The sequence below is a fragment of the Nomascus leucogenys genome, chromosome 4, assembly GCF_006542625.1.
Source record: "Nomascus leucogenys isolate Asia chromosome 4, Asia_NLE_v1, whole genome shotgun sequence".
In the NCBI taxonomy this organism is placed as follows: Eukaryota; Metazoa; Chordata; class Mammalia; order Primates; family Hylobatidae; genus Nomascus; species Nomascus leucogenys.
Genome location: NC_044384.1, coordinates 77763815 through 77774833, shown reverse-complemented (window position 1 = coordinate 77774833; position 11019 = coordinate 77763815).

The following is an 11019-nucleotide window of genomic DNA, read 5'->3' as shown; positions in this document are numbered from 1 at the left end:
TAATTCTCTGTGCCTGATGTACTTAGTTGCTACAGATCATTCTCATTTATAAAAAAGGTCTCCCAAAACCTTAAAACTCCAAAAAGTGTAGACTGCTATCATTCATTTAACTCCAAATTTATAATTTTACCTTTCCTCTAAAGCAATATAAAGGGAAAAATTTATTTTAAGAAATTGGCTCATGTGACTGTGGGGGTGAAAGCAAAGAGGGGCCAGGTGTTGTGGCTCACACCTGTAATCCCAGCACTTTGGGAGGCCAAGGTGGATGGATCACTTGAGCCCAGGAGTTTGAGACCAGCCTGGGCAACATGGTGAAACCCCATCTCTACAAAAAAATATACAAAAAGTAGCTAGGCATGGTGGCACATGCCTGTATTCCCAGCTACTTGGGAGGCTAAGGTGGGAGGATCACTTGAGCCTAGGAGGTCGAGGCTGCAGTGAGCTGGGATCACACCACTGCACTCCAGCCTGGGCAACAGAGTGAGCCCTTCTCTAAAGTAAATAAATAAAAGCAAAGAGGCATTGTGGGAGTCGGTCCTGTTGTCCTATAAGGCAGTTACCTCAGGGGATGCCATTAGAGAAAAAGTAGAGTTAATCTCAGTCAAGGGTGAAGTGGCTGCTTTACTGGCAAAAGACTCACCAGAATTCAGGGGTTCCATATTCCCAGTTTCATCAGAATCCTCTCATATGTCCCCATTTCAATTTTCTAGAGCCCATTTCTTCTCAATTCATGCCCTCACTTTAACAGTACACATCTTGCAAGAATGGGAATTCGATATGCATTGTAAATCACCAATTCACAGCATGAGATTCTGCATTTGGTTATCAGAAACCTCAGTTCTACCACTACAAGAGATATGGGTCACTTTGAGGACAGACATACAGGTTTTTACACCATTTATGCAGTGCTTGAGACTAAAATTTGAGCTCCTGAACTCATCCTTTCTTTTTCACTTGGTCTAGTGAAATTATGTAATAGAAGCAGCCAGTCAATTTCATTATACTCATTAGTTTGACAATAGTATGTGAAAGTATTATATGCACATTCACCCAGAACTTTGCCTCTTATAAATATTTGATTGGATGTATCCAATAGTGATATTTTGCATATCTGTATTGCCACATCACACCATTGACCTTTAGCATTACAGAGGGTAATTTGCTTACCCAAACCTACTGATTTAAATATTAATCTCATCCAAAAGATAATCTCACAGGAGTGTCTAGACTAGCAAAGATAACACATATAACTAACCATCACAGCCCAGAAGATGACAAAGAATCTGATATAAGTTTAAATCTCAATGGTATTATGTTTCTTCTATACCAAACTCTAAGGAAAGGCTTGTAACAATAGTTAACCATAGAAATAGAAACTCATCAGCTGGGCTCAGTGGCTCATGCCTGTAATCCCAGCATTTTGGGAGGTCATGGTAGGAGTATCACGTGAGGTCAGGAGTTCAAGACCAGCCTGGCCAACATGGTGAAACCCCGTCTCTACTAAATACACAAAAATTAGCCAGGCACAGTGGCGTGTGCCTGCAGTCCCAGCTACTTGGGAGGCTGAGGCAGGAGAATCACTTGAACCCAGGAGGCAGAGGTTGCAGTAAGCTGAGATTGTGCCATTGCACTCCAGCCTGGGCAACAGAGCAAGACTGCATCTCAAAAAAAAAAGGGAAATAGAAACTCGTCATGTGAAATATTGCTTTGAAACATAAAGCCATCAGCTGAGTCTTAAATACAATATATATTTAGTTTCAAGAAATTCTCATTCTTACTGTGTTTTAATTTTTTATTGATAAATAGTTGCATATATTTATGGGATACATCATGGTCTTTTGAGATATGTATACGGTAATCCCCCCTTATCTAAAGGGGATACATTTCAAGACCCCCAGTGAATGCATAAAACCATGGATCGACAGAACCCTATATATGCTATGCTATGTTTCTTTCAAACATATATACCTGTGATAAAGTTTAATTTTAAATTAGGCACAAAAAAGGTTAACAACAATAACTAATAGCAAAACAGAACAATTATGACAATATGCTAGCATTGCAACTCTTGCACTTTGGAGGCCATTATTAAGTAAAATAAGGGTCACTTGAACACAAGCACTGGGATACAGCAAGAGTTGATCTTATACATAAGACAACTAACAAGTGACTAACAAGAAAGTAGCACGTACAGTGTGGATATGCTGGACAAAGGGATGATTGACATCTTGGATTGGGGAATTTCCTCATGCTACTCAGAACAATATGCAATTTAAAACTTTTGAGTTATTTCTGGAATTTTCTATTTAATATTTTCAGCCTTCAGTTGCCTATGGGTAACCAAAACCTCAGATAGCAAAACACAAAAAAGGTAAACTATTGTATACAGTAGAAAGATTAAATCAAGATAGTTAACATATCCGTCATCTCACCAACTTATTGTTTTTTTGTGGTGAGGATGTTTAAAATCTGGGGTGGAGCCAAGATGGCCAAATAGGAACAGCTCCGGTCTACAGCTCCCAGCATGAGTGAGACAGCAGTCGGGTGATTTCTGCATTTCCGTTTGAGGTACCGGGTTCATCTCACTAGGGAGTGCCAAACAGTGAGTGCAGGACAGTTGGTGCAGTGCACTGGGCGCGAGCCAAAGCAGGCAAGGCATTGCCTCACACGGGAAGTGCAAGGGGTCAGGGAGTTCTCTTTCCTAGTCAAAGAAAGGAGTAACAGACGGCACCTGGAAAATCGGGTCAGTCCCACCCTAATACTGCACTTTTACAACGGGCTTGGAAAATGGCACACCAGGAGACTGTGTCCCGCACCTGGCTCAGAGGGTCCTATGCCCACAGAGTCTTGCTGATTGCTAGCACAGCAGTCTGAGATCAAACTGCAAGGAGGCAGCAAGGCTGGCGGAGGGGCGCCCACAATTGCCCAGGCTTGCTTAGGTAAACAAAGCAGCCAGGAAGCTTGAACTGGGTGGAGTGCACCACAGCTCAAGGAGGCCTGCCTGCCTCTGTAGGCTCCACCTCTAGGGGTAGGGCACAGAAAAAAAGTCAGCAGGAACCTCTGCAGACTTAAATGTCCCTGTCTGACAGCTTTGAAGAGAGTAGTGGTTCTCCCAGCACGCAGCTGGAGATCTGAGAACGGACAGACTGCCTCCTAAAGTGGATCCCTGACCCCTGAGCAGCCTAACTGGGAGGCAACCCCCAGTAGGGACAGACTGACACCTCACTCGGCCAGGTATTCTTCTGAGACAAAACTTCCAGAGGAACTATAAGACAGATGAATTTGTGGTCTCACAAAAATCCACTGTTCTGCAGCCACCGTTGCTGACACCCAGCAAAACAGGGTCTGGAGTGGACCTCTAGCAAACTCCAACAGACCTGCAGCTGAGGGTCCTGTCTGGTAGAAGGAAAACTAACAAACAGAAAGGACATCCACACCAAAAACCCATCTGTACATCACCATCATCAAAGACCAAAAGTAGATAAAACCACAAAGATGGTGAAAAAACAGAGCAGAAAAACTGGAAACTCTAAAAAGCAGAGCACCTCTCCTCCTCCAAAGGAACACAGTTCCTCACCAGCAACGGAACAAAGCTGGACGGAGAATGACTTTGACGAGTTGAGAGAAGAAGGCTTCAGACGATCAAACTACTCCAAGCTACGGGAGGAAATTCAAAACAATAGCAAAGAAGTTAAAAACTTTGAAAAAAAATTAGACGAATGGATAACTAGAATAACCAATGAAGAGAAGGGCTTAAAGGAGCTGATGGAGCTGAAAGCCAAGTTTTGAGAACTACGCGAAGATTGCAGAAGCCTCGGTAGCCAATGCGATCAAATGGAAGAAAGAGCATCAGTGATGGAAGATGAAATGAATGAAATGAAGCAAGAAGGGAAGTTTAGAGAAAAAAGAATAAAAAGAAACAAACAAAGCCTCCAAGAAATTTGGGACTATGTGAAAAGACCAAACCTACGTCTGATTGGTGTACCTGAAAATGACGGGGAGAATGGAACCAAGTTGGAAGACACTCTGCAAGATATTATCCAGGAGAACTTCCCCAATCTAGCAAGGCAGGCCAACATTCAGATTCAGGAAATACAGAGAACGCCACAGAGATACTCCTCGAGAAGAGCAACTCCAAGACACATAATTGTCAGATTCACCAAAGTTGAAATGAAGGAAAAAATGTTAAGGATGGCCAGAGAGAAAGGTCGGGTTACCCACAAAGGGAAGCCCATCGGACTAACACCTGATCTCTCTGCAGAAACTCTACAAGCCAGAAGAGAGTGGGGGCCGATATTCAGCATTCTTATAGAAAAGAATTCTCAACCCAGAATTTCATATCCAGCCAAACGAAGCTTCATAAGTCAAGGAGAAATAAAATACGTTACAGACAAACAAATGCTGAGTGATTTTGTCACCACCAGGCTTGCCCTTAAAGAGCTCCTGAAGGAAGCACTAAACATGGAAAGGAACAACCGGTACCAGCCACTGCAAAAACATGCCAAATTGTAAAGACCATCGAGGCTAGGAAGAAACTGCATCAACTAATGAGCAAAATAACCAACTAACATCATAATGACAGGATCAAATTCACACATAACAATATTAACTTTAAATGTAAATGGGCTAAATACTCCAATTAAAAGACACAGACTGGCAAACTGGATAAGGAGTCAAGAGCCATCAGTGTGCTGTATTCAGGAAACCCATCTCACGTGCAGAGACACACGTAGACTCAAAATAAAGGGATAGAGGAAGATCTATCAAGCAAACGGAAAACAAAAAAAGGCAGGGGTTGCAATCCTAGTCTCCAGTATAACAGACTTTAAACCAACAGAGATCAAAAGAGACAAAGAAGGCCATTACATAATGGTAAAGGGATCAATTCAACAAGAAGAGTTAACTATCCTAAATATATATGCACACAATACTGGAGCACCCAGATTCATAAAGCAAGTCCTGAGTGACCTACAAAGGGACTTAAACTCCCACACAATAATAATGGGAGATTTTAACACCCCACTGTCAACATTAGACAGATCAATGAGAGAGAAAGTTAACAAGGATATCCAGGAATTGAACTCAGCTCTGCACCAAGTGGACCTAATAGACATCTACAGAACTCTCCACCCCAAATCAACAGAATATACATTTTTTTCAGCACCACACCACATCTATTCCAAAATTGACCACATAGTTGGAAGTAAAGCTCTCCTCAGCAAATGTAAAAGAACAGAAATTATAACAAACTGTCTCTCAGAACACAGTGCAATCAAACTAGAACTCAGGATTAAGAAACTCACTCAAAACTGCTCAACTACATGGAAACTGAACAACCTGCTCCTGAATGACTACTGGGAACATAACGAAATGAAGGCAGAAATAAAGATGTTCTTTGAAACCAACGAGAACAAAGACACAACATACCAGAATCTCTGGGACACATTCAAAGCAGTGTGTAGAGGGAAATTTATAGCACTAAATGCCCACAAGAGAAAGCAGGAAAGATCCAAAATTGACACCCTAACATCACAATTAAAAGGACTAGAAAAGCAAGAACAAACACATTCAAAAGCTAGCAGAAGGCTAGAAATAACTAAAATCAGAGCAGAACTGAAGGAAATAGAGACACAAAAAACCCTTCAAAAAATTAATGAATCCAGGAGCTGGTTTTTTGAAAAGATAAACAAAATTGATAGACCGCTAGCAAGAGTAATAAAGAAGAAAAGAGAGAAGAATCAAATAGACACAATAAAAAATGAAAAAGGGGATATCACCACCAATCACACAGAAATACAATCTACCATCAGAGAATACTACAAACACCTCTATGCAAATAAACTAGAAAATCTAGAAGAAATGGATAAATTCCTCAACAAATACACCCTCCCAAGACTAAACCAGGAAGAAGTTGAATCTCTGAATAGACCAATAACAGGTTCTGAAATTGTGGCAATAATCAATAGCTTACCAACCAAAAAGAGTCCAGGACCTGATGGATTCACAGCCGAATTCTACCAGAGGTACAAGGAGGAACGGGTACCATTCCTTCTGAAACTATTCCAATCGATAGAAAAAGAGGGAATCCTCCCTAACACATTTTATGAGGCCAGCATCGTCCTGATACCAAAGCCTGGCAGAGACATAACCAAAAAAGAGAATTTCAGACCAATATCCTTGATGAACATTGATGCAAAAATCCTCAATAAAATACTGGCAAACCGAATCCAGCAGCACATCAAAAAGCTTATACACCATGATCAAGTGGGTTTCATCCCTGGGATGCAAGGCTGGTTCAACATACGCAAATCAATAAATGTAATCCAGCATATAAACAGAACCAAAGACAAAAACCACATGATTATCTCAATAGATGCAGAAAAGGCCTTTGACAAAATTCAACAACCTTCATGCTAAAAACTCTCAATAAATTAGGTATTGATGGGACATATCTCAAAATAATAAGAGCTATCTATGTCAAACCCACAGCCAATATCATACTGAATGGGCAAAAACTGGAAGCATTCCCCTTGAAAACTGGCACAAGACAGGGATGCCCTCTCTCACCACTCCTATTCAACATAGTGTTGGAAGTTCTGGCCAGAGCAATCAGGCAGGAGAAAGAAATAAAGGCTATTCAATTAGGAAAAGAGGAAGTCAAATTGTCCCTGTTTGCAGATGACATGATTGTATATCTAGAAAACCCCATTGTCTCAGCCCAAAATCTCCTTAAGCTGATTAGCAACTTCAGCAAAGTCTCAGGATACAAAATCAATGTACAAAAATCACAACCATTCTTGTACACCCATCACAGACAAACAGAGAGCCAAATCATGAGTGAACTCCCATCCACAATTGCTTCAAAGAGAATAAAATACCTAGGAATCCAACTTACAAGGGATGTGAAGGACCTCTTCAAGGAGAACTACAAACCACTGCTCAACGAAATAAAAGAGGATACAAACAAATGGAAGAACATTCCATGCTCATGGGTTGGAAGAATCAATATCGTGAAAATGGCCATACTGCCCAAGGTAATTTGTAGATTCAATGCCATCCCCATCAAGCTACCAATGACTTTCTTCACAGAATTGGAAAAAACTACTTTAAAGAGCCCGCATTGCCAAGTCAATCCTAAGCCAAAAGAACAAAGCTGGAGGCATCACGCTACCTGACTTCGAACTATACTACAAGGCTACAGTAAACAAAACAGCTTGGTACTGGTACCACAACAGAGACATAGATCAATGGAACAGAACAGAGCCCTCAGAAATGATGCTGCATATCTTCAACTATCTGATCTTTGACAAACCTGACAAAAACAAGCAATGGGGAAAAGATTCCCTATTTAATAAATGGTGCTGGGAAAACTGGCTAGCCATATGTAGAAAGCTGAAACTGGATCCCTTCCTTACACCTTATACAGAAATTAATTCAAGATGGGTTACTTACATGTTAGACCTAAAACCATAAAAACCCTAGAAGAAAACCTAGGCAATACCATTCAGGACATAGGCATGGGCAAGGACTTCATGTCTAAAACACCAAAAGCAATGGCAACAAAAGCCAAAATTGACAAATGGGATCTAATTAAACTAAAGATCTTCTGCACAGCAAAAGAAACTACCATCAGAGTGAACAGGCAACCTACAAAATAGGAGAAAATTTTTGCAACCTACTCATCTGACAAAGGGCTAATATCCAGAATCTACAATGAACTCAAACAAATTTACAAGAAAAAAGCAAACAACCCCATCCAAAAGTGGTCAAAGGACATGAACATACACTTCTCAAAAGAAGACATTTATGCAGCCAAAAAACACATGAAAAAATGCTCATCATCACTGGCCATCAGAGAAATGCAAATCAAAACCACAATGAGATACCATCTCACACCAGTTAGAATGGCCATCATTAAAAAGTCAGGAAACAACAGGTGCTGGAGAGGATGTGGAAAAATAGGAACACTTTTACACTGTTGGTGGGACTATAAACTAGTTCAACCATTGTAGACATCAGTTTGGTGATTCCTCAGGGATCTAGAACTAGAAATACCATTTGACCCAGCCATCCCATTACTGGGTATATACCCAAAGACACATGCACATGTATGCTTATTGCGGCACTATTCACAATAGCAAAGACTTGGAACCAACCCAAATGTCCAACAACAATAGACTGGATTAAGAAAATGTGGCACATATACACCATGGAATACCATGCAGCCATAAAAATTGATGAGTTCATGTCCTTTGTAGGGACATGGATGAAACTGGAAACCATCATTCTCAGTAAACTACCGCAAGGACAAAAAGCCAAACACCGCATGTTCTCACCCATGGGTGGGAATTGAACAATGAGAACTCATGGACACAGGAAGGGGAACATCACACTCCGGGGACTGTTATGGGTTGAGGGGAGGGGGGAGGGACAGCATTAGGAGATATACCTAATGCCAAATGACGAGTTAATGGGTGCAGCAAAACAACATGGCACATGGATGCATATGTAACAAACCTGCACATTGTGCACATGTACCCTAAAACCTAAAGTATAATAATAAAATAAAATAAAATAAAAATCTATTCCTTTAGCAATTTTGAAATACATGGTACATTATTAACTGTGGTCACCATATACTACAATAGATCAATAAATCTTATTCTTCCAGTGTAACTGAAACTTTATACCCTTTGATCAAAATCTCCCTTTTCTCCATCTGTCCCCAGCTTCCAGACTCGTAACTGCCTTTTTTAGATTGATTCCATATCTTGGCTGTTGTGGACGGTGCTGCAATGAACATGGGCATGCAGACATGTCTTCAACATGCTGATTTCATTTCCTTTGTATATATACTAAGAAATGGGATCATTCTCATTAGTTTTAATCTTTAGAGAAATGTTAAACCCTTAGTCTAATAAGTTATTGAAAGCAGTGTGACATTTTTTAAATGAATAGATACTTGTCCTCCTAAGTATCTTCCAATTCTCCACTCATTTTCTTTAAGGTCCTAAAGAGTCACTGGGTTTTACTGCTGGATAGTCAGAGGGAAGTATTGGATAAAATCAGAAGGACAGAGTTGGTTCTATTTTTGTCAGACTTTTTGGGCACTTCACACAAATCAAGTAATTTCTCTGGATCTCAGTTTCTTCATAAAGATATCTGACAATAGGATTCTCAAAATCCTCATAATCAAATATGCATAATCAAATTTTAGTAGCTTGTTGTTTCAGACATGCTGACTTTCTTCCAGCTTCAAATCCTTTACAAGTTCTATTCCCTTTCTCCTTTGTTTGAACTGCTTTTCTCCCTAATTTCATAGCTGTTTTTTTCTTAATTTACAGATTTCAACACAAATGTCACCTCTTCAAAGAAGATGCTTTTCATGACCTCTTCTTCTAATCATTCTCTATCCCATTAACTTGTATTTTCTCCATGGAGTTTATCACTGTCTGATAATATCTCATTTACTTATTGAACCTGTTGATTATCTGTTTCCCTAGATATAATGTGAATCTTGCCTGTTTTATTCATCTTTGTATCCCCAAAACTTAGAACAGTGATGGACACATCATATTACAAATAAATATGTTTAATCATCAATCAACAGTGAACCAAACTCTAAATGGGTGAACCTTAAGATTGTGTAATTATCACCTAGAGTCATAGTCTCAAAGAGTATATATCAAACATATGTTCCATTGTAAAGATCTAATATACCAAGGAAAATGAGAAAAAGATAAATATAATAAGAACAAACATTTTTGAATTAGCAGACTTTAATATGGCAAGATAATATCTGGGCAGGTACATGCTCAAAACATATGAAATTTTTATGGTATGTTGAGTGAATATGTACGCTTTCTTCAAATTCTGGAAAACCATAATAAAGGAGTTATTTTTAAAGTAACAGAGGAAAGTAACAAAAGAAAATTAAATGTCTTCCAACGTTCCTTTATCCAAGCCAAGGTATCAGAGCCTCCTTTTTGCATATAAAATATAAATATAGTCTCAGTTTTCCAGGGCAATAAGAATTTGGGACTTAGGCTGAACCTTGCTATGACAGATATAATGGGAATAAACTTGAAACAGGAGGCTCAGAGGATGGTGTTTAGGGAACTTTGTATTTGTTGGAAAATTATTTTGAGCACCAAGAATATTCCTAAAGGGTACTACTGGTCTTTATTTTGACATGTATACTCCAACATTCCATTGACTGGAGATGCTGCACAGTTTTAAACAACCAGGTCTCATGAGAACTCACTCACTTTCACAAGAACAGCACTAAGGGGATGTTGCTAAACCGTTCATGAAAAATCCACCCTCCATCATCAAACTACCTCCCACCAGGCTCCATTTCCAACACTGGGAATTATAAGTTGACATGAGATTCGATGAGACACAGATCCAAACCATATCACTGACTACAGTAAAATTCTCAAAGTTAATCATTATGACACAGATTTCAAAGACCTCCATCATAATATAGATAGCAGAATAGCCTTTAAATGTCTTTTGTTGTAGCCTTCTATAAACTGTGTCCGTGAACAATAATTTTTTTTCACAGTGCAGCCCAACTGTTGGATGCAAAGTTGTTTTCCTTAAAGACCCCTAAACAAGTAATTTGAATAAGAAATAATCTTTTTCTCCTTTGTTATTTGTATAAATACACCAGGTAAAAGTGCAGTTTTGTTACATGGATAGGTTGTGTAGTGGTGAAGTCTGAGCAGTCAGCGTAACCGTCATCCAAATAATATTTTATCCATTATGTAGTTTCCTATCCCTCACCCCCTTTCCAGCCTCCCATCCTTCCAAGTCTCCAGTGTCTGCTATTGAACACTGTATGCCCACTGTACACATTATTTCTCTCCCACTTATAAGTGAGAACATGTGGTATTTGTCTTTCTGGGTCTAATTTGTTTCACTTAAAGTAATAGCCTCCAATTCCATCTATGTTCTGCAAAAGACATGACTTCATCCTTTCTTATGGCTGAATATTATTCCATTGTGTATATATAC